This window comes from Cervus elaphus, chromosome 11, assembly GCF_910594005.1.
Source record: "Cervus elaphus chromosome 11, mCerEla1.1, whole genome shotgun sequence".
Taxonomy (NCBI): domain Eukaryota; kingdom Metazoa; phylum Chordata; class Mammalia; order Artiodactyla; family Cervidae; genus Cervus; species Cervus elaphus.
In genome coordinates, this window is record NC_057825.1 from 63,419,330 (window position 1) to 63,443,847 (window position 24,518).

General features: G+C 40.4%; 1 long non-coding RNA gene across 2 annotated transcripts in view; it reads right to left on the reverse strand.

Moving 5' to 3' along the window:
- Nucleotides 1-22,169, reverse strand: part of LOC122702799 — a 460,764-nt gene extending 438,595 nt beyond the window's left edge. For both annotated transcript variants that reach the window (XR_006343335.1, XR_006343334.1), the window contains exons 1-2: nt 22,017-22,169; nt 21,441-21,519 (exon numbers count right to left, since the gene is read on the reverse strand). This is a non-coding gene — a long non-coding RNA (uncharacterized LOC122702799). The remainder of the gene's footprint in view (nt 1-21,440; nt 21,520-22,016) is intronic.
- Between the last annotated feature and the right edge of the window lie 2,349 nt (nt 22,170-24,518).

The following is a 24,518-nucleotide window of genomic DNA, read 5'->3' on the forward strand; positions in this document are numbered from 1 at the left end:
TTTGGGTACAGAGTTCAAGAAAAGATGCTACATATTGTGGAAGTAACTTACTACATGTACATACGAAAAATCAGGAAGGGAATGGATTTTTCTCTCTCTCTCTTTAAAGATATGATGTCAGAGTGTGGGTTCTAGGCTGCCACAATTCCTAATTGAGTCAGAAATGTGGAGGACTTCATCTCTATCTAAGATATGTCCCCTATTTCCACTTTTTTAGTAACCATGGAGAAGACTGAGTTCAACTTATGATAAATCTAATTGAAAAATATCAGCCTGAATTATAGACTAATGTTTTGAGACAGCAGTTCGTCCATCTAATTATTTCACAAATATTTATTGAGCACTTAATATTGGGACACCCTGACAAAAATAAGGGAGCTAGGGAACCCTTAGCATTATGGCAGAGAAAGCAAAAGGAAAGGGAATTTTTGGTAGAGGGCAGGCGTATTCTTGAGCTGATTTTTAGAACCATGCCCCAATAACAGTGCCAAAGATGGAGTGATAGAAGTAGGCAGGAGGATCATTTCATAGGCTTGAAAGGGAAAAGTTAGGAAATAATGAGGGACTGACTATAGAAAATGATGGTGGGCATGGAAAGAAGCAGCAAGTTCAAAATATATTTAGCAAATAGACCATTGTGGTCTTGATGGAACAGAGAAGGAAGGTGAGGGGCTTAGGACAACTGCTGGCTCCTCAGGTGAGAGAGTTGGATGGTGGGCTGTGCTCTAAGGTTAGGAATGCAGAGGTAAAAACAAATAGCAGAGAGAATTGTTTTTAAAAATCAAAATAAAATCTCTGGCATGATACATATTTGAGATTATGACTGAATTTATAAATATAAATCTGTGGTCTGAAGACAGTCTACCCACTGAGCTTATCCAAAGTCACACACAGTACAGAGATCACTAAAGAATACTTACACAGATTTCCTTCCTTTTCTCTGGCCTCCTGATGCAAAGTATTGATAAGATAGAGACTAGCAGACAGTACTGCACTTGTGCTTAGGTGCTCACTCATGTCGCCCCTTTGTGACCCCGTGGACTGTAACCCACCAGGCTCCTCTGTCCATGGAATTTTCCAGGCAAGAATACGGGAGTGGGCTGCCATTTCCTTCTCCAAGTGGAGAGTATTAGATTTTAGATATTTGAGTCTGGTGAGTATTTACCAATTTTGGACCTTCTATTATGCAACTGGGGCTTCCCTAGTGACTCAGCTGTAAAGAAACCGCCTGCCATGCAGGAGTTCAATCCCTGGGTCAGGAAGATCCGCTTGAGAAGAAAATGGCAATCCACTCCAGTATTCTTGCCTGGAGAGTCCCATAGACAAAGGAACCTGGAAGGCTACAGTCCATGGGGTCGGTCGCACAAGAGTCAGACACAACTCGGTGACTAAAGAACAACAAGTTATGCTATTGGAAACATGGCTTCTTCTTGAAAATTTTTCTTCTATTTCCCACAAAAAATCTTAGAATACTGTATTTTAGGGAACATTGATGTAGAATGGACAGCAGAGTAAAACAATTTTCTAAATATTTGACTTTCCTTACAGATTAATAATGGTGACTTTTTCATCTGGGATCCTAATTTCTAACTCACTCACTCATTAAAATTCACTCAATACCCCGTGAAATTTCATTTTTCAAGGACTTCTTTACCATAAAAAGAAGATGAAAAATCTCTGATCATTTGTCATTTTTGTGTTTGTATTCAGCCCACCCCCGCCCCAACCCCCCCCCCCCGCTTTTCTTTTTTTTTGCTTCCAAAGCTGCACTAAGAACATTGACAATGCCCATGAAATGAATCCCTCTGCAAGCAGGCCATTCTGAGTTAGAAATCTGATGTATCACTGTGCACAGCTCCCATTAAATAATCTCTACCATTTCAATAATAAAAAAACTCTTGAATAATGCACCTCAAGACAGTTTATTTCAAAATCTTTAACACCGGAGACATAAATGAGAAAAATTTATATTTTTATCTTTCTACATTCATAAATAATGGTAGACTACACAAGTAGGATCCACCAATAGAATGCTTCCATTCCAAACTGACAGATTTTTATTAACCTATTATAAAATGAAGAAGCCCTATATGCCCAATAATTTAAAAAAGCATCTAAATCAATGCTTTTCAAATTGCAGGTCGTGACCCCTTTGTGGATCATGAAATCAACTTGGTGAGTCACAACTAGCATTTTTACAAGACAAAATAGAATATAAGGAGTAGATTATATCAGAATGCATTACATTTTATAAGGGCATAAGTGGTTTTGTAAAAGTTGTGTACATATGTATGCACAAGATTCTCATATAAGTTATTTCTAACTTGCATTCAAAGAAATGGTTTAAATACCTTGTCCAAGGATGTTGAGAAACGCCAGGGGTTTGTAGCTCAAATATGAAGTAAAATAAATTTTATAAAATGGGAAGATTTATTTTTGTACAACACGCCTCTGAGAAGCACTCACTGACTTCAAGCTGTCAAGTATCTTACAGAATTAACACCTAACAAATAGGATCAAAGGTTTCTTCCATACTATGTTTTGTTACTAGGAATAATTGGCCTAACATCATTAAATAACAAATTTTCACTTGCATGATTTAGTCTTTCTATTTAGTAGTAATTATGGACAGAAGTCTCGTTCAGTTGCATTGACCTTATATTTACCTTTAGAATAAACTCAGAGCTTGAAACATAAAACGGACCATACGAGTTTTTAACGCAGGAGGACCCTTAAAAGATAAAGCAATTGTAATCCTCTTGAAAAACATACAAATGCCTATGTTATCATTATTACAGCCTATGCACACACACTCAAGTGTTATTAATATGTACAAACTACAGGATATTCTACTGCACTTAAAAAATGAACACAAATACAACTCTAATAAATATGCTTCACTCTAATTTTTGAGAACCCTAAGAAATAGAAACGTTTGAAACAATGTTTTATTTATACTACCAAAAATAAGTTTGATCCATTGAGATGGTGAAAAACTTAGCTTAGTATCACACCACCCTGTTATTCCTTGCTTATGACTCCTTAATTTATATTTTTGCAAACAAGTTTTAGATCAGTTGTTATCAATAAAGTATCAGTCAGGAGTTTTACCTTGAGAGAGTTTAAACTTGAAACAGTCCTCTTTTGAGAGAGCTATAGTAAATATGAAGTCCATATTTTATTTCATTCATATCACTCCATTCCTTAGGTTCTTTATGGTTTTTTAAAAATCCATAATATAATTCTATGAGAGTTAACATAATAGACTGTAACAGCTGTTATGGTCTATTGTGTAAATAAGTAATTACAGAATTTACAGACTATCATGTAAATATGTAATTATGGACTTTTTAAAATGTGCATTATTTACTCGATAGTCTATCGTTTACATATGTAATTATGGACTTTAAAACATGTATTATTTACTCAGTCTGTAACAGCTCCTTGGGACAGAGTCGTTCTGGCCTATCGGGTAAACATGTAATTACAGAAATTTTTTAAATATGTATTATTTATCTGATAGTGCTGCTACAGATTATCACATCCATATGTAATCACAGATCTTTAAAAAACGGTTATCGTTACTTTGTATAATGCTTTTGCAAGTCAACTCAGAGACTTGCAATTCATGCATCAGATGACTAAAACTATGCAGTGATTCCATCATATAGAATATTTACAAGAAATAGTGGTTTTCTACAAGTCACATAAGTAAATTTTCAAGTTTCCCCCCAAAAGTTAAAGAACTGATCTCAAAAGAACAAACTGTTTTGATAGTTCAAGGTTCTAATACTCTAGTTAAAGATTCTGTATTTCATTTTTACAGTTACCTACACTACCATAATCCTTTTAAGAAGCCAAAATCTCTTAGCATATTTCGCTTCTTTCAGATAGGGTCTGGAATGCATTTCACCTGTTGTCTTCTTTCATATTCAATTATGAACATTTTAGGATGACAATTTAAACCACTTGCCAATTTCTGTGGTGTAAATACTCCCATCAAGACTGATCTGAAGATACCAAAGGGATGTCACTTAACTCAGAGTACCACTTAACAGTCACACCAGAACTGCTGGTCATGGTCTATTTCTGCACACCACTACCTCTTAGGCCGCTTCAAATCTCAACTATTGCTTTCCATAAACTCTGAGGGAGTCAGAAACAAAAACCCAAGTGCCAAGGGTACCTCAAGTGTTTAAAACCTGTCCCTTCAGTGTGTTGAGCGGTAAGTACTCTGAGGTTGAGGGGTCGAGGAGGCACTGTTCAGTGTGTGGGAGAGAAGTCTTGGGATGACTCAGTACAATTGAGGTATACCTATAAAATGGCTTGGCGAAAAAAAAAAAAAGAAAATGGCTTGGCAAGAATGTTACAGAAGTAATTTAAGTATCAGATGGTGGTTAGGCTGGAAAACTTTAAGGTCTCTTCTAATCCTATGAAGTTATGATTTTATAATTTAATAAGTAAATGAGATAAATGTTAAGTATATCACATTTCAAGAAGATCACCCATAGTTCCACAGTTGTATATTAATAAATTTAATTGCCATTTTTGACTGAGTAATAAGTAGTAAGTTCAGCTAGGCAACTCTTGGAGGATAGACCTTTAAGCAAGATGCCGTATAAATGAACTTCAGACACTGCTGATAGAAAAACTAAGAATGTTAAACTAAGGAATTGCCTTTTATTTTAATAAAAAACTTAAACCTTGCTAGGCCTCCCACATAGCTCAGTTGGTAAAGAATCCGCCTGCAATGCAGGAGACCCCAGTTCAATTCCTGGGTCAGGAAGATCCGCTGGATGAAGGGATAGGCTACCCACTTCAGTATTTGTGGGCTTCCCTTGTGGCTCAGCCAGTAAAGAATCCGCCAGCAATGTGGGAGACCTCGGTTCAAACTTTGAGTTGGGAAGATCCCCTGGAGAAGGGAAAGGCTACCCACTCCAGTATTCTGGCCTATCCATAAGGTTGCAAAGAGTCTAACATGACTGAGCAACTTTCACTCACTTAGTGTCAGTATTTCAGTATTATTTTTATGAACTGAAATACAGAAAATGAAATTTTAAAATACTTCCTTGTTTATTCCAGTTTTAAAAAATCTGATTGAAAATTCATATAAAAATCATACAGATGGATAGTATAACCAGTGGCTATTAATTATTTCAAATATTCCTAATTTCAAATTTAGGGGAGACTACACTGCTCTCCTTATAGAGTACAGAGAAGGGATCAGTGCACATATATATGATTAATTCTCTATAGCACAGTATTAAATACATTATACTGTTTTGCCAATATAATAGATTGCTAGAGCAAAAGAACTTTCAGGGAATTTCCATCCAAAGGAAATGAGATAATATACACATTTGGCTAAGATGCTTATTTTGTTTCATTCCCCACTCAAAACACCCCGTGGAAGACAGGACCTTCCATACATACTAAATTTTAGTTGTGTGGAGCTTAATCAAGACCTGCCACCATAGGTTGCGTACCTTCAGGGAGAGATCACGTTCCCCAATGTTTAAATCCCCATGTTGAGCAAAATACAAAATGTACATTACGTTAGAGTATCACATGGCCAACGACCGACTAGAGAGCATGTCAGGAAGGGGGCAGGTGCCGTCTGCCAGAGGCTGCAATTTAATATCCTGCTATAAAAGCAATAGGAGGCTCCCGTTCATCTGAAACCTAGAACCTATAATAAAAACAGTGAACAATTCAAAACTGGCATGTTACTCCTACTGGCTGTTTATGTGCCAGGAACTTTCACCATGCCAAAGCTGCAAACTGTGTCGAGTCCTCTGAAACAGCTGGGCTCTTCTTACTAGTAAGGTGGAATTTGGAGTAGTGAGGGATTTACTGTATACGAAAGTCTGTTTTCTTTAAGGAAATGGGTATCATATATGTTCTAATGATTTTTCGAGGAACTCGCTTGCTTGGGGTCTATTAAAAGGCTGAACTACATGATTTTAGATAAAGACTTCAACAGTTAACAACCTGAGGCACAGAAATGGGAAAGGTAAGCCAGAATTTATAAATGTTCATTTCATCCAGGTGCACCGTACATTAAACAATAAATGCATCCCAGAAGTGAAATGAAAATAACATACTTATAAATTGAATCATATTTTAAATTAACTAGGGATATGGTTATGGTTTGGAGAAGGGTATGGCAACCCACTCCAGCATTCTGCCCTGGAGAATCCCATGGACAGAGGAGCCTGGCAGGCTACAGTCCATAGGGTCACAAAGAGTCAGACACAACTGAAGCGACTTAGCACATATGCACACACACAGTTATGGTTATTTAAAGGCAGCTTCAGCTGGTCTTTTCCTAATGTGGATGGTCAATTTCCAATCTGTCAATTTCCAATATATGAATTTTCCCATGTTAAATTTTACAGCAGACTGTGTGTATGTGTGTGTATATGTGTGTGTGTGTGTGTGTGTGTATACTTGCAACTATATGCCCTTTCAGATATTCTAAAAGTCATACATTTATGATCAAAATACAGTAAAGGGAATACAGGAAAATAAATGTCTAGCTTAATCCATATGGATCTTCTGGGTTTAAACAAACATATGAAATATTTGCTTGAACAAGAATGTGTTAGAAAATGAAAAACAAAGGTTTTCACAATTGCAGTTAGTTATCTGTGAAGTGGGGGTGCAAAGCAGTAAAACTGCGTGTCCACTTGGCTGCAACAATTAATATGGAGCTATCTTCAAGGTGGGATTATGGGCAATGGAGCCTCCAGGGAGGGCTGTTTTGCCCATGCGTTAAATCCTCATTTTGTGTGAACTTAATGAAAAGATTGCAATATGTTCTGTCAATGGTTCCTAGAGCATGGAGATGTCTCTTTCTTTTTCCCCTGAGTAAATGTAGTCAGATCTGTGCTGCATTTTATGGAAGGAAATGTAAAGAAAGTGTGTGCTTTTTACTTTGTTCAAAAGTCCTGAAGATAGACTTGAAATCATGGAAGGAAATGCAGCTGGTCCAAGGATATAGCATTGACTGGATACACAATCAGTACATTTGGAAACTTTGCTGTGTTTGGGGAAAACCTCTAACATTGTACAACATCAAGGAGAAAAGAGTTGAGTTTTTCTATGGCATTTTAAATTAGGCAATTGCTATTTTCAATAGAAGCTTGTTGGTCTGCTCTAAAAAAGTTTTTTTATTTATTATTCTAACTAATTTGAATTCACAAATATGACATGCTCCAGTCAGAATAAAGACTGGTTATGCACAGAAATGTTCAGATGCTGTAATATAGTCAAGTGTATGCTTATCTCATTTTGATCAAAGACTATTTAGGATAGCAAAGAAATGCACAATACTAAGTAACAAAAAGCCCAGAAGAGAATTGAAAGGAACAGAAACCAACAGGTCCCTCACAGTCAGTATGCATGCTAGTAGGTACCCAGCCAGGTTTCAGGCTCCCCTAGCAAACTCTCCACACTCTAGGTACATCAATAAGCAGGGCCTCTTGGAGCTGAACTGATACTCGGACATCTCTTCGAAGCCAAGGGTCACCCAGAGATATCCACAAGGTCAGGTTCTGCCCTTCACACGGCTTCAATCCGGGGCTTACATAGAAAAAAACTTATTTTCCTACAGGGTTGCTGAAAAGCACATCACCTTGGAATTTCTGAGACTGTAAAATATTCAGGGCCCCAGCAACAACTCACAGAGGCTCCTCACAATTTAGCACCAGTGACTCAACTACTTAATCCCTGAACTCTGTCCTTACCTGGAACCCAGGCCTCAGAAATTTTGGAATCTAAGCAGGACTTGATTCAGCAGGCCAGCATGTGTTTTTAACAGCATCAAGTTATTTGGATGGAAGGGGATCATAGAGACAATTTAGTCAGATCCCTTCACTTTAAAGAAAACTAAGACTCCCAAAATTGGCATCACTTGACACAGCTGGTTAGTGGCCCGGCCACAGGTGGACTGTCATTTCAAGGGAAAGGAAATAACATGTGTTAAGCTAAGTGTAAGGTAACACACGTTATCTTATTTAATCCTCACAGATTCCTACGAGGTACTCACCTTTACCATCCCCATTCATAGAGTAAAGTAAGTGAGAATTAGAACAGTGACTAACTTACCCCAAATCATATACTTTTAGGGTAATTTGCTACAGATCCATTCACCAGATGGCCAATTTACCAAATGATGAATTGAAGAATGGCCAATTAGCGGAATTTATCAAGAGCTTGTTGCTTTAAACTATTGCTTTTATAGCAATTAATATTATCCATAGTCAGTAAAGCTTTCAAGATTATTTTTAAAGTTGAATATTTTAATTTTGTTGTCATGGCAACATTTTTTAGGAACTTGAATTCACTCCATATTGGTGACTAGTATATGCCAAATTTGAGGTCCTAATCACATGGTCTGTTATAAAACCCCTTCTGGGTGTTCCTACTTCTTTTCTTCTGCTTATAAGAAATGGTATAGACTTTCATCTCAAATATTCCTACAAACTAACAAAGAGACAGAAGGCATAACCTTTCTGCATTTTATAAGATTTTTAGCAAATTGAGTTACACAGGATAGTTTAACAGCACTAAATTATATCTTAAAATTTTAGTTTAGTATTTAGTCTTAATTTTAAGTTTTTAAAATTTTATTTTGCCCTAGCCATAAGCCCTGCAGCTATGCATCACATTCTCAGGTCCATATCTGCTGTCATTTCCTGCATGTTTCACATTTCAGATACTTTTTAAATGTTTGGGATATTAAGGCATCTATTCCATTTGCTTTATCAAAATATGAGCCAAAAAAGTAGAAAAGGGAATAGGCCCGATTAAAAATGACAGAAACTTACCTTGTCCTCCTGATTTATCAAAGGTCTTGATTTGAAGACAAGCACAACAGTGTGACTTGAAATAGTCATTATAATTCCAAAAGTCTGAGATCAATACTCTGAGGAAACCTGAAGCCCACACCAAATTTTAGTCAGTGCCTATCAACTAGTTAACATAAAACTGCTGCAGCAAAAATGAAATCTAAGAAGAGTTTAACACTAAAACTTTAAAATATCCCCAGAGTTGCTGCAATCACCTTATACAACAGGATTTGCCATAAACTTCAGGAAAGCTTAATAGAAGGAAAGCTTTGTTGAATTAGTGATTTGGCAAACTGATCATTTCATGAACTGCTCAATAGGGGAAGTGGATTTTGATGAACTGACTTTCAGAGAGGTTATTGTTGGAGAAATAACAACTCAAGGAATGGGTGCTTTAGAAAGTTATTTTTTTGGTTAATTGACCTGCTTCTGATCACTAGAATATAAGCCCTGGAAACCTTTCTGCTGACTTCAAGACTCAAATTCTAGCCTCTGTACATACTCTTTCCAATTAATCACATAACCATTGGCAAAAAAGTAGAAAGATTTTTGAAGTTCTCAAAAGCCAGAGAAGAGAAATGTGGACTGAAAGTTTTAGACCACTGAAGAAGTTCCCTTTTAAAATGTATTAAAATAAGTATAGTGAATAAAATCTCATACTTGAGTTCAATGCAAATCATGTACAATTCATTCCAACAGAAGAGTGAGATCCAGTGATTTTGACTAGTGAGAAAGAGCTCCCCTTGATACCAAGAACTTTAATTTGAGCAAGACTCGAACATTTATATTCATATCATGTGGATCTGTCTGGCCAAAGTTAATTTGAGCATGTCACTTTATTCCCTGCACAGAATATCTAAAGCTTTAAGGCAGATTCAGGGAGACTTTTTTTTTTTTCTTGAAACACAAACACTTACACAATGCTCTCATTAACTGCAACTTTCACATCTCCACTGAAGTGAAAACAGGACCTAAAGCTCTGTCCTACCTAGTGTATGTCAAATAACACAGATTAGAGAGGGTGTATTTGACAAAGGCATTTTACTCAGGCATTTGAGGGAAAGAGTTGGACAAGTCACAAACCTGCATAGCCATGAAATAAAAATAACTGCAGTGCTGTTTAAAAGATATCCTAAAATGAAAAAAATTTTAAATATTCAATAAAGGCAAAATTTTGCCTGTCAGTCATCTGACTTTATCCCAGTTTGTCACCACCATTGAAAAGGTGTGTCTCTGCAACTTTAAAGCTAAAACCATTCCCAAGTCATCTGGAGCCACAAATGGACTTAGAAGTGTGTTCTACGGTAGCAGTGAGAAACAATTATTTGCTAGCATCTTCAGGCTGGAATAGTCTAGCCAATCCTGCCCACAGAAATATAATGTGAGTCATATATCTGTATCATTTGAAAATTTCTAGGAGATACATTTTAAAAAGTGAAAAGCAGGTGAAATTATTTTAAAAATACATTTTCTTTAACCCCAAGTGCATCCAAAATATTAGCATTTCAACATGTAATCAATATAAAATATTATTGAGATTTCACAATTTTTTGGTAATAAATCTTCAAAACTGATGTCTATTTTATTCTTACCACACAACTCAATTTGGACTAACCACATTTCAAGCACTCCATGGCCACATGTGGCTGGAAGTTACTATATTGGATGGCACGGGTCTTATTTGAACCACAGTCAAAGATTTCTGACCCACAGTCTTATTTGAAAAGGGAAGATACTTGAAGGTATTGAAATTGGGTGATTCTGTCCGGATTGGACCCGCCTGCAATTTATCGCCAATTTTGAACATTAGACATGTTGAGAATACAGACCAAAAGGGCACAATTACAAGAGCTCCTTTGCCAACAAAGGTCCATCTAGTCAAAGCTATGGTTTTTCCAATAGTCATATATGGATGTGAAAGTTGGACTATACAGAAAGCTGAGGGCTGAAGAATTGATGTTTTTGAGCTGTGGTATTGGAGAAGACTCTTGAGAGCCCCTTGGACTGCAAGGAGATCCAACCAGTCAATCCTAAAGGAAATCAGTCCTGAATATTCATTGGAAGGACTGATGCTGAAGCTGAAACTCCAATCCTTTGGCCACCTGATGTGAACTGACTCACTGGAAAAGACCCTGATGCTGGGAAGGATTGAAGGAAGGAGGAGAAAGGGGATGACAGAGGATGAGATGAGTGGATGGCATCAACGACTCGATGGACATGAGTTTGAGTAAGCTTCGGGAGTTGGTGATGGACAGAGAAGCCTGGCGTGCTGCAGTCCATGGGGTCACAAAAGTCGGACACAACTGAGCACCTGAAATGAACTGACAAGAACTCCAAATTCTGGGAGGACACCTAGAGTAATGCACTCTGTGATGCACATCCCAGGGAACATGCAATTAACATTTCCAATCTATCAAATGTTTGGGCTGTTCCTTAATTTTTTTAAGTATTTTCAACTTTACCTCTAGAGTCAGATGGATAGGAAATACAGGAACCCCCTTCCCTTCTCTGCACCCCCCTCCAGTCTCTACTACATTTCTCTCCATTGGATTATCAAAAGCAGCCGTTTTATATATATATATATATATATATATATTTTTTTTTTTTTTGGCTGCACTGGGTCTTCATTGTGGCATGCAAACTCTTAGCTGTGGCACGTAGGATCCAGTTCCCTGACCAGGGATCAAACCTGGGCCCCTCACATTGGGAGTGCAGAGTCTTAGCCACTGGACCACCAGGGAAGTCCCAAGGGCAGCCATTCCTAAGTGTAGTTTTCCCTTTATTCTGACACACAAGGTAAAAGTGCCTCTACTCTGAGCCTTTGAGTGGGGGTGCTCCATCTCCTTGTAATGCCCTTTGCATAGTGCAGCCTACATCCCTGCACCTCCAATACCTGGCGGACCCCTGACTACTGTCCAGAGTCAACTTTGCTTTCATTTACTCTTAAAATCTCTAGGCCACCCCAAAGGGCATCCAAGACTCCCCCCAAAACCAAGACCCAATGTTCTTTCTCCCTGTTCCCATACCAAACACTGAGGGCTCTCGTGTCATATTTCCATTGTGGCCCTTACCCCCAGTATCATCACATCTGTTGACTGTCCCTATCATGTCCTCAATTAGATGGTGAGCTCCTAGAAAGTATCTCATTCACCTTTGTATTTGCAGTGACTAATACACAACATGTACTCAATAAAGGCTCATAAAGATGAAATGCTAAACAGTACAGAGAAAGTATCATAAAGGTCATGCATTCAAAAAACAAATTATTTAATAAAAGTATATGTCTAACATATTTTATAGCAAAAAGGAAGCCAAAATTTAACAAATAATTATCTTCCATTGTGCTAGATGTTGAAGTTACAGAGATAAATGAAACTCCAGACTCTCAGAGGTGGCATTTAAGCAGTGGTTAAGATGAGTGTTTCTCACAGGAATGTTGAGTACCAACCACCTGGGGAAGTTGTTTTAAAATAAGCAGACTCTGATTGAGGAGGTCGGGGTATGGCTTGAGATTTTGCAGCTCTAACAGATTCTGCTGGATCACACTTTAAGTAGGGAAGGACTATGGCCTAGCAATGAGCAGAGCTGAAGCTCAGCTCTGACTCTTGCTGAGTGGGAAGGAGTCATTCCTCTTAATACTGCCAGACCTGCCTGCTCAATTAGTAAACTGCTTGAGAAAGGACAGTAAATGATTTCTAGGTTACCTAAAAACTCTGCAGTCCACAAGGTTTTTTTTTTTTGTCAGCCTGCATAAGAAGACAGGGACTATAGCAGTGACTCAGTTGCCTGCTCCTTAGGATCACCTGGAGCTAATTTCAGAATGCTTATACCCAAAACACAGCCCAAACCTATTGCTGCAAAATTGCTGCAGGCAGGGCCCAGGCATTTGTATTTTTCAACTCCCAGGACTGAGAGCTACTAAAGAATGTTACTTGCAGTAGGTGTTGATTATCAGCTCAACTGATTGGTGTTAATGAGGTCTGAGATAAGCAAAGGATGGGCCCCTGCCAGAAACATTTATTCTTTTCTGTTGGCAGTACTATGATGCCATTCTTGGTCCAAACGGCCAGATGAAAGTCACTGTGAAATACAATTTCCAACATTAAAACAGCAGCACAAAACATGAGCCATGTTATGTATAACTGTGTACAGAAGAAAAGCTTTGCTGATACCCTAAGAAATCCTCATACCCAGCTTTTTGCAGTCACCCCCTGACTCAGAAGATCAAATGAAAACAGGGATTTTTTTTTTCCAATGAAAAATAGAAAAACCAACATCCGAGAAACCACTGGACATTTTGCTTTGCAGATACAGTCATATCCTAAGTACTTTTTAATTTAGTTTCTACGTTTGAAATTTTTTATTTGAAAAACCCAAACACTTTTTAACTGTACTTCAGTTTGCAAAAAGGAAAAGATGCTTTGTAATCTTCACCCCATCTCTTTGGGCTAGGTTAAGGAGAGAGGGAAACATTCAAACTTCTAGTCTGTACTTTTAAAGTATCCTAGTTTCAAACCTTTCAGTGACTTTACCTCTTTTTTTTTTTTTTAATTTGCTTGCTTGAAGTAAGAAAGAATTAGGTTCTTTTATCATTCAACTCAAGTAATGAATTGCTTTGTAGCAGAGCAGCGGCTTGTCACTAAAATACTGATCTTTCTTTCCCCAGTTCACTTTTGTCAAAATGTGCTACTCATACTTTTCAAAAAAAAAACAAAAAACAAAACAGATTATTTATGTTTAATAAACATCAACAAATAGCTAAGGAGTACACACAATAACCCAAACATTCTAGGATTTGAGAGGCTAAAATATATGATGTCTTGTTATTTTTAAAGGCCCAACAGCCTGTCTGAGAAGATCAGACTTACATTCTATGAAAAGATAGCTAAAATTATGAACAAAAATAATAAAAGCTAAAACAGTAGCTTTAAAGAGTTCAGAGAAGAGAGATTCCTCACTTTCAGCTGGGACAGGCTAATAGGCTTCAATAGAGGAAGGAAAAGTTTCACCTGAACCTTGAAGGATGGGCTGAGATTAGATCATTAGGACAGAAAAGAAACGCTATGACCAAGAACATAAAGAAAGGAAAGCAGAAGATGGGCTCCAGTAGTAGTAAGACAAGGAGACTAATGCAACAAGAACATTTGACTCGGGTTAGGCATAACGTTTCACATCGTCCAGGTTTAGATCCCAAGGACTATGTTGCTATGCTCAGTTGCTTAGTCCTGTTGGGCTCTTTGCAACCCTATGGACTGTAGCCTGCCAGGCTCCTCTGTCCATGGGATTTCCCAGGCAAGGATACTAGAGTGGGTTGCCACTTCCTTCTCCAGGGGACCTTCCTGACCCAGGGATTGAACTGGCGTCTCCTGCATTGGCAGGCAGTTTCTTTGCCACGGTGCCACCTGGGAAGCCCAAGAACTATAGACAAAGACAAAACACAGGTAAAGTGGGTTAGTCCTAAATGTCAACCCACTCCAGTATTCTTGCCTGGAGAATTCCATAGGCACAGGAGCCTGGGCAGGCTACAACCCATGGGGTCTCAAAGAGTCAGACACAACCAAGTGACTAACACTTTCACTTTCACTTTCTCCTGCTCTCCAGGGATGGGGTAAAGTTGATGAACGTTAACTGATGTAAGCATAAGATCTGACAAAGATAAGTTAATACTGTGCCAAAATGGAAGTACCTGAAGGCTAGACAAGATTTTTCACTTCAAATTTTCCTGTAGATGACAGGAAATCAATGAAGGTTTTTGCTTACTTGCTTGTCTAAGCAACACAATAGAAGTCAAGTTTGCAGCAAAACAAATTTTGAAGTCATACCCATAGCACAGATTGCGGGGTATAGAACTTGAGGTGGAAAGAACCAACCAGGAGAGTGATACAGAGAAATCGATCTGAATCATAGCAATAGAGAGGAAGAAAGAGGGAAGTGTCAGGGAAATTATGGAGGAATAATGAAAAGTAGAATTTAGGGATTGGAGAAGGAAACGGCAACCCACTCCAGTATTCTTGCCTGGAAAATCCCATGGACAGAGAAGCCTGGCGGGCTACAGTCCATGGAGTCACAAAGAGTTGGACATGACTGAGCACAACACAGAATTTAGGGATAGATTAAATCTAAGAGGAACCCTTTGGAGCCCCATACATAAACCTCTGACACTCACTCCACACTGAAGCCTGCTTGCTCTGAGTACCTATGAATGCTTCTTCAGGTCTTCAACCTGGATGGAGAAATATACTTAGCCCACATGCAGGACAAGCCAGAAGTACCAGAGAGAATACTCTCAGAAGCCTTCTGAACCAATAAAAACAGGGATTTAAAGGCTAAAGTTTCAGATTTAGAATAACTCACTGCTCCATTAGAATGACTCTGAGTTCTACACTATCCCTCAGAATTACCCTCAATGGGATTAAACTTCAATTTCCCAGTGGCAACACCATTTCTTGTCTTTTTTAAATTCCTTATCTCCTTTCCCTACTCCCCCGTCAGCATTTCTTGGTATCACTCCCACATAAACTTGTTGTCTGGGATCCTGGTCTTGGCATCTGCTTCTGGAAGAACCTAAATTTACAGTTAGAAAGAAGAGCAGAATTGAAAATAAGGCAGAATAATCTCCCCCCCAAAGATGTCCACATCCTGATCCTCGGAATCCGTGAATGTGATACCTTCTATGGCAAAAGAGACTTTGTAAAATGTCGTTAAGGTTAATTAAAGACGGTGAGATGGGGGAGATGATCCAGGTGTGCCAATCAAATCACATGGCTCCTAAAAAGCAGAGAACTGTGCCCAAGTGAATAGAGGGGGATGTGACCATGGAGGAATAGTCAGAAAGATACAACATTTCTGGCTTTGAAGATGGAAGAAATGGGTCATGATCCAAGGAATGTTAGTGGCCTTTAGAAGCTGGAGAAGGCCAAAGAATGGATTTTCCCCCAGAGTCCTTAGTAAGGAATGCAATCCTGCTGACACCTTGATTTTAGCCCAGTGACACCTCTGTCAGAGTTCTGACCTACAGAACTATAAAAATGATAAATTTGTGTTATCTTAAACCATGAAGTTTGTAGTAATTTTTTTATAATAGCAATAGAAAATTAATTCGTTATCCTTAGGTTAAGTTAAGTGAAGTCACTCAGTCATATCCAACTCTTTGTGACCCCATGGACTGTAGCCCACCAGGCTCCTCCGTCCATGGGATTCTCCAGGCAAGAATTCTGGAGCGGATAGTCATAGGTTACAGACTACAAAAACTTGAGGCAGTCATAAAAAGTGAAATGAAACAGAAGACAAAGTTTTCAGGAAATGTTGGTCTAAATGCTCAAAGTGTTGAGTGCTCTGTGTGTGTGTCCTGATTTTGTGATATCCTTAGAGATCCACAGAGCCTCTTGTACGTACACATCATTCTTCAACTAATTATGAGCATGAGAAGGGAAGGATGTTTGATACTCGTTCTGTTTTATTTTTTAGCCAGGGAGTTAATCAGTTAAATCATATGCAATACACACAGAAGATAAAATTTTCAAAGTGTATTGGTTTAGAGGCAACTATGGCAATTGTGAATAACATGCCATTGTCAAACTCGCTCTTTCCGGTCCTCAGTTTCACCTGTGCTATATTTAGAAGGGTTCATTTGGAAAAGATGGCTCTGCAACAAATGCGTTGTATGAGAATATTCTTTGAATCTAAAATTTTCGCTGAGTTGTGGCAACACACATAAGGGCTTGATACAGAATTCTGACACGTTAATTGTAACTTCCAATTGTTGGAAATATATACTCCTAGACACATGGTTTATTGGAGCATATGGTTTTTGCTTACAGACCCTGCACCTTTGGTATATTATATTCTGAATGTTTTATTATATTGCAATCCTACAGTCTCATTGAGTTACTCCATCTTTATCAATTCATTTTTTTCCCTATTCTGTCCCTGCAGTCTTTGCAGCCAAACTCAGTCCTCAACCCTCCCCATATAACACGCACAATTGTGACACAACAGAATATTTAAAACTCTATAAGCCCCTGGTGAGCTGGATTTGGCAAGCGGGTTGGGTCTGCTGCCCCTTTACAGAGTTCTGGGGAAAGACCACACTTCTACCTAACCTTCATATGGAGCCTACCTATCTTTCCGACTCATCTTCTGCCTGCCTTCTGGTTTATATGCTGGAACTACTGGAGCCAAGTTGTAACAAAACTAGGGCTTCAGCCTTTCAGGGAAGAGCTGTAAACCTCTTACCCCAAGAGTTTGTTTCCACTAGCTTTTCTGACTGGCACAGAACTCTGTGAAATACGCACCTGGAAGCTGCTGCTGCTTTAAAACCCTGCCTTCACTTGCCACAGATTCCACAGATTTGGGCTAGCCTCATTCCGTGGCCTTGGTTGTTCATATGCGGATTCCTCTAAGCTGGGCTGGAGATCCTTTCAGCGTCCCCACCTTGTTTTCCACAGCCTCTGATTCTTAGCAGCCCCTGCTGATCCCCCTCGCTCCCGCCCCCAACTCCTGCTCCAAACACATAGCATACCTCAAAGCCACCTTAATGAAATCAAATTATTTTTTTAAAACAAATTATCTGCAGATTGTCATCTAATACAGCCAAATGTTTTCCTTTTATTTGTCCCTTTCTCACAATATACCATTCATAATCAAATCAGCTCTTGCCAAACAAATTTTAAATATCTCATTTTACATGTACACATTACAAGTTTAAAGCCATTTTATACATTATAGATTCAGTTCAATCTCTTAAGTGGCAGGACAGGACAATAAATGTCGCCATTCTCTCTGGTGGACTGTGTAGTCTGGTGTTGCAGAGAAAGACCTTCTCACAGCACATCCTCTGACTCTGCAGATATGACCCCAGATGCACATCCCTCTGGGGAGGAGTGGGGGGACAAAAAACAACTTCCCCTAAATACCAAGATAATTTGTAGAAAGGCTATATGGTTACAAAAGCATTTTGCCAGAGCTTAAGGAAATGAAACAAGGACAAGTGCAAAAGACAGTGAATTTCAAGTAAGAATGCGCTCAAACACTTTAAATCCAAAAATAATCTGTGTACCCTAGAGCTTGGGGACCGTCTGCCTTGGCAGACCACAATCCTGGAGCCATGTGTCCCCAGACAACTAAAGAAGATAATTCAAAAGGATTTACCTGTGGGTACAGGCTTTTAATGCTGACAAATGTGGCTGGTTTGGAAGGCAGGTGCCTTCCGCAGCTTTTATTTGCTGTGGAGTTTTTAACGTATGTAATGCTGTTTTAATTTTGTTTCTAAGATCCTATTTTCTTAGACTTGGTCCTATGAACTGAGGATTTGCCAGTCATAGTGCCTTTCAAGAACATCCTGAGACATTTTTCTTTAAAATTATCTACTACAACTTTCTCACCGTCTTCTTCCTCTTTTGCCTCCAACAACCTTGCCTCTCACCCTAACCTCTCAATCAACACAACCCACCCAACGTCATCAGTGATCTCTTTGCCAGATTAAGTGGCCTCTCATTCTGGCAATCAGTTCTTTGTTTTTGAAACTCTCAGGCCTTCTTGACACCCTTCTTAGCAATTTTAGAAATATAAAAATGCCCTAATTCTCCTATATTTTCCTGTGGAATACTTCTTGGGTTTTATATTTTTTTGCTTTCATTTTAATAAAGGCTTACACCTCTACTGGAAATTACTGCTCTTTTTGTGACCTAGCTGATAGAATAGACTGAGTTTTGAATGAAGTTCCATAGGAAGCAAACAATCTATACAACTCCTGATCTATTGTATGATTGGGAGTATACATTTTGCAAATATTTAAAGCAGGTTTCGCAGCATTATTGACATGTTGACTAGCAAACGGTGAGAGTAACCACTGATGATACCCATTACACCAGGATTCCAACTACCTCTGAATGTTCTACGAGTTTCAGGAAGGCCAAGAAAGAAGAAATAGGCCAGGGACTTAATAATACAGTATAAAGATTGATTTCTAACATATATTGATCACAAATGTGTGCCTCATTGGGGCCCAAGATTCACACTTCCCAAAAGGCGAAGTCTAGGCTTAGGCACTGACTACAGAGAGCTATCTATTCCTAGCCAGCAATTTACACAAACCATCATTAAAATTCCAAATATCATTAAATTTGACAGTCATTCAAATGCACACGGAAGAATAAGAGGATCAGCTATGAATGAAAAGGATGTCAATGTTAAATCCTTAATGCTTATATGTATTTCTCCCATTGGAGATGGTGTTCCTAATTGAATACTTTTCTGTATCTTCAGATAAGATTTTGCATCCCAAAGTCATACGTAGTTATAATACTGAGCTTTCTTTTTTCTACAAGAGTTTATTTAACCTCTTTAGTTACCAAATTTTAAGGCCATGATGAATACTGATTAACCTTGGGAACCAAAGAGTAAACATAAAAACAACTTCTTACTCTTAAGTTCGGGTTTAACAACGTGCTAATAGCCCATAATGAAGATAGCAGCCATCAGTTAATCAACCCATTAAGCTGGGATCAGAAGTGTCAACTCAAGTAGAGTCTACTAATTTACTGACCCTTAATGGGTCAGCAAGATCTATAACCCAAAGAATGATCTTTCTGCTTCTGTTAAAGTCACTTTGGATGCCAATTCACTTCCTTCCATGATTATGATCTCTGACCTGGTTTGGGGAGGGAGTCCACATAAAATCCATTTATGAGAAAATGTGTGGGTTACTGAGTAATGGAATCTCAAGCTAACTGGTGAGTTAAGTGTCTGGGTAGAAGCTCTTTAGGGATGTATCAACTTTTTTTTTTCCCCTGAAGTCCATACAACCATGAAAATAGACATGTAGGATCTTCAGTGGGAACTTCTGACTCCAGAAGTTCTGGGTTTCTGACCAGAAACTGGGTTTCTGACCAAGTTAAGGCTTGACACCCATTTCCATTCCTATTCTGCTCTGTGACTGAATCTTAGTTTTTGAAATGTCAATGGGTCAAAAAGAACTGAGGAAAGAGTTGGCAAGATGTAGGTCTATGCCTGCCAAATAATAAAGTAAGTTTTGCTTTATTAAAGATGTAGTAGGTTATATAGAAAGTTGCTTTGGTAATAAGCAAAAACAGATATAATTCAGTTGAATCTAATAAGTGAAACAGTTACCTAGTGTTTGCTACTTTCAAGGGGAAGGAGAGAAAAAGAGAAATATACCTTATTCCAGATGGCCTCTGAGAGTGTATAACCAAAATTATGAAACAAATATTCATTCACTTAAATCCCAATTGTATAGAAAAGATAAAATTGCCACAATAACACAAGTTTTTGTGCCTTTTTTTTAATAGCAGCATTTTCTTTCTCAGGTGATAAAGTAGTTCACTGAACTACAAATTACAATGTCTATTAGCAACCTGTTAGCCATGTGATATCTGAGACTCAGACATATGCGAGAGAGGCCACTAAACTTGGTTCTGTTGCCCTGGTTCCCAGCCAAGCCTGTGGCAAGGTTACTTCAATACCACCAACTCTAGTCTTGCTCTGACAGGCCTGGCTGTGATTTCCCCCCAAATAGGACACAGATTAAGACATATTAACTGAGGTTCCGGAAAGGAGAAGAGGAAAAAAGGGCACACTACTAAATATGCACTAAACATTAAAAAAGAAAAAAGTTTTATGGAAGGAGAAATTGAGATTAATTTGAGAGGCATAGGATTTGTTTTTTCTCTCTACAATGGAAATAAGTCATTTTCATGCCAATGATGCGCGAAGGATTCCTGCAAAGGAAACCATCTTCGCTAGGAAAAGAGAGACTCCCTCTGCTGTGGGTGACATTGCCCTCTATTTCTTCCCCTATTTGTTGCCTTTGTTTTCCTCCCCTGTCGTTAGCCAACCGCCTGGTATCACCGTGCCAAGCTCAGCACAAAGGCAGCTAAAAGCCTCTGTAGGAACAACAGTTTTTTCCTACCGGGAAAAAAGCGAACCCCGGGGCCAAAAAGATGAGGAAAGGTTCAGCCTTTGGGAAAGCTCTCACAGGCGTGGGGAGCTTTGGCAAGGTCAGCCTTCGGAGGCGACCCCCGGCGCGCAGGTGCTCAACCTTAGGGCCAGCCTGAGGGACGCAAGGAGGGGAGCAGGACAGGAGGGGGAGCAGGAGACCGGGAGCGAGTCCTCGTCGGAGGCCGCTGGACCAGAGGCGGGAAGGCTGGGGCCGGGCTCCGAGCTGCCACCCCGCCCTCCGCACCGCGCCCGCCGCGGGGTCACGGCCGGGCCCCACCTCCCTGGCTGCGGCGCGCTCCGCCTCGGTCCTCCTCGGTCCGGGAGGCGGCGTGGCTGGGCGAGCGCGCCCCGCGAGGGAGGGCCTGGCCGCGGGGGCCACGGACCAGAGGAGGGGGTGCAGCTCCGCACGCGGCTCTGCAGCTCCCTCCCCGACTCTCTCCGGCCCTTCCCGGCGGCGGCTGCGGCCGCAGCGCCGAGGACCCCAGCCGCCGCGTCGCCGACGTCTCCGCGGAGCCCAGCTGCGCCGGGGGCCGGAGGAGGGGGCTGGGGCGGCGGGGGAGGGGCGGGGGGCGGAGGCCGGGGGGGCGGGGTGGCGGCGGGGGCGGCGCGTGGGGCGGCGGCGTCACTTACCAGGCCGGGGCGCGGGGGCAGCTCGCCGACTCCTCGAGGGCCGCGGCGGCTGGGGGCCGGCGGTCGCGCGGCCCAGGCGCTGCCAAATGTAAACAATCCGCCATGATTTCTTTGTTTAGCTAATTGAACCTGCCGCCGTCGCGAGTCCCGGGCGCTCCCTCCTCTCCCCGGCCCCCCTCGCTCGCGCGCGCTTTCGTTTATTTGTCGTCCCCCACCCCGCTCCTCCGTCGTCCCCTCATGTCTTTGGCCTCAGGAGTGGCTTCTCTTGGAAGTCGAGGCAGTGGAGTGGTTGGTGAGGGGAGTGCGGTGGTGGTTTTTAGAAATACAGGTAAAAACATACCCAAATCTCAAGCTGAGGTGCAGTTGCTGAAAGAGGAGGAGGGTGTTTCCCTCCCTCCTTTCCTCCCGCCTTTCCCGCCACCACCCCCCCCCCCCATTTATTAGACTAGCCTCCGTGGAAAGTGCCAGATAAATGGGGTGCAATTTCCAGTCACCTTTCCTTGCCACCTAACTCTCTAGTACCCAAGTTCTCAGGCGGATTTTGGACTCTGCCGAAGCACTGGGTTCTTCACTTACTTTGAGAACCCCAACTCTTGAGTGATGTCCGGCTGCCTAAGGGCGCGCGGGATAGTCCCCGCCACGCCAGGGCGGAATAAACAGAGTAAAACCCGCTCCTCGGGAACGGGTGGTCTGTCGGCGTCAACTCCACATCTTTAAGAAGACGCCGGGATTTACACACTCACCCACGCCCGTGCACACAGCATCCAAACTAGCGCCAACACAGTGGAAAGGTACAAGGACGGGACGTTTCTGCCTTATATTTGCATAAATTATAGGTACTTTTCCTTCCACAACTCTTTAGGGAGGGGTTAGACGGAGCGTATATACTGAGTTTAAAACTTCAAGGAGATAGGTCCTGGTGGGAAGGAAGGCTTAGCAACCATGTATGTGACCTTCTATGGGTGGAAATGCATTTGAACACCAGCTTTCACTACAGTTAATACAGGCATCTTTTAAGTCCTGTTCTAGGTATGTTTATGATGAGAATCGGGGTAATCCGTGGCAAGAAAATTCTAGGGTTATGGTCTCATTTATTTAGAAAAAAAAGGACTTCGGTGTCACTCCTGTTTATAACCACTGTGTTGACTGCATACCAGTGATTAAATACTTTAATTCGTAAGGAGGATTGAAAGTCATCTACATCTTGCAGTGAAACGGTGCCTCTTAAATTATCAGAATTAATCTCATTAAAAGAAGTTATTGCCTTACCTGCTTAATTCTTGTTGGGAAAGCACTGTTAAATAGAGTAATGTCATCCTTAAAGTTTGAACCAAGCATTTACAGGTCATAGAATATATTGGTTTTAAGTGTAGAGGGGCCATCTGCTCTGATCAAGAGAACTGAACTAAGAAATATTTACACTGTAGGCCAGGCACTGTGGTGGTTTAAACCTCTGGGTCAATTAATAAATAAGTGTTCAAGCATTCTGATTATATAAGAAGAAAAAGGTATTGCCAAGCAATCAAAATGACCCCAGTATACACATAATTTTTGTCTATTCCCTCAGGAAAATTCTACAGAAGTTATAAATGTGCTTTTTCTCCACACCTGTGATGTTGTTCTCTATAGGAGGCTAAGTTTTGCATGTTTTCCCTAATTCTAACTTAAATTTGACCATATGAAACCCATATTTACCCTCTCCTAATGCTTGTACCTAAATTCTTTTGGCATCAGATATGAAACTTCTGAGGTTTAGAACTATGTGATCAAGGCCTTTGAGTAGGAAATTCCTATACTCAGTATCTGGAAAAAAAAAAAAAGTATTGCATGAAAATTAGACTGAAGAAGCCATAGATTCACTTTTCAAAGTTAGATGAAACAAATGTGTTTTGCGTTAATTTATTTAAAGAGCTGGCCTGCTTGTATGGAACTGCGGATCCATATTTTTCTCATACGGCTGAATTTTGCGTATTTGCACCAGATTCACTGCATGTGTCACTTATCATGAACTGAGATTTGTTTGGGAAGTTGGAGGGAGAGGGGCAAATGGAGCCGCTCTTGAGCTTATTCCAGTTTATGGCGTCTCTGCTTAACGAAGTATTTTTGACGGATTCAGTCTTTGTGTATCTCGTTTACTCTTACACTACTTCCACATTCACAACACTTCACTTCTGGTGATTCTGGTCACCAAGTGTATATTTTTCCACTTACACCAAGCAGTTCTCCACAGCACAAGCTGTGTAGCCTACAGTTTAACTCAGTTGTGGCACTGTCTACCTGGAGATGGTGTTAGATCCCACCAGTTAGGGCTCAGTCCAATATGACAGCTCCCAGCCCATTTCAGATGCGATTCAGAAATAGTCTGTCCCTAGATTAGCTAGACTCTTGAGAGTCCCTTGGACTGCAAGATCAAACCAGTCAGTCTTAAAGGAAGTGAGTAGTGAATATTCATTGGAAGGACTGATGCTGAAGCTGAAACTCCAATACTTTAGTTACCTGATGCAAAGAACTGACTCATCAGAAAAGACCCTGATGCTGGGAAAGATTAAAGGCAGGAGGAGAAGGGGATGACAGAGGATGAGATGGTTGGATGGCATCACCAACTCAATGACCATGAGTTTGAGTAAGTGCCAGGAGTTGGTGATGGACAAGGAAGCCTAGCATGCTGCAGTCCATGGGGTTTCGAAGAGTCGGACATGACTGAGTGACTGAACTAAACTGAGATTACCTGCAGCTCCTCTCTGACTTGGCCACAAATCAGAGGTTCCCATGACCTCTTTCCCCTTCAGATTTAATTAATTTGCTACAGCAGCTCACAGGACTGAGAGAAATATTTACCTACACTTAGTAGTTTATTAAAAGATACAGATGAACAGCCGGATGAAGAGATACATAGGGCGATGTCTGGGAGCCTCGAGAGCACAGGAGCTTCTGTCCTGCGGAGCTGGTGTGCGTCATCTCCTGGCGTAGATGTGCTTGATAACCTGGAAGTTCTCCAAACTGTATTTTGGGGATATTTATGGAAGCTTTAGTATGTAGAATGATCGATCATTAACTGTTTTCAGCCTTTCCGCCTTC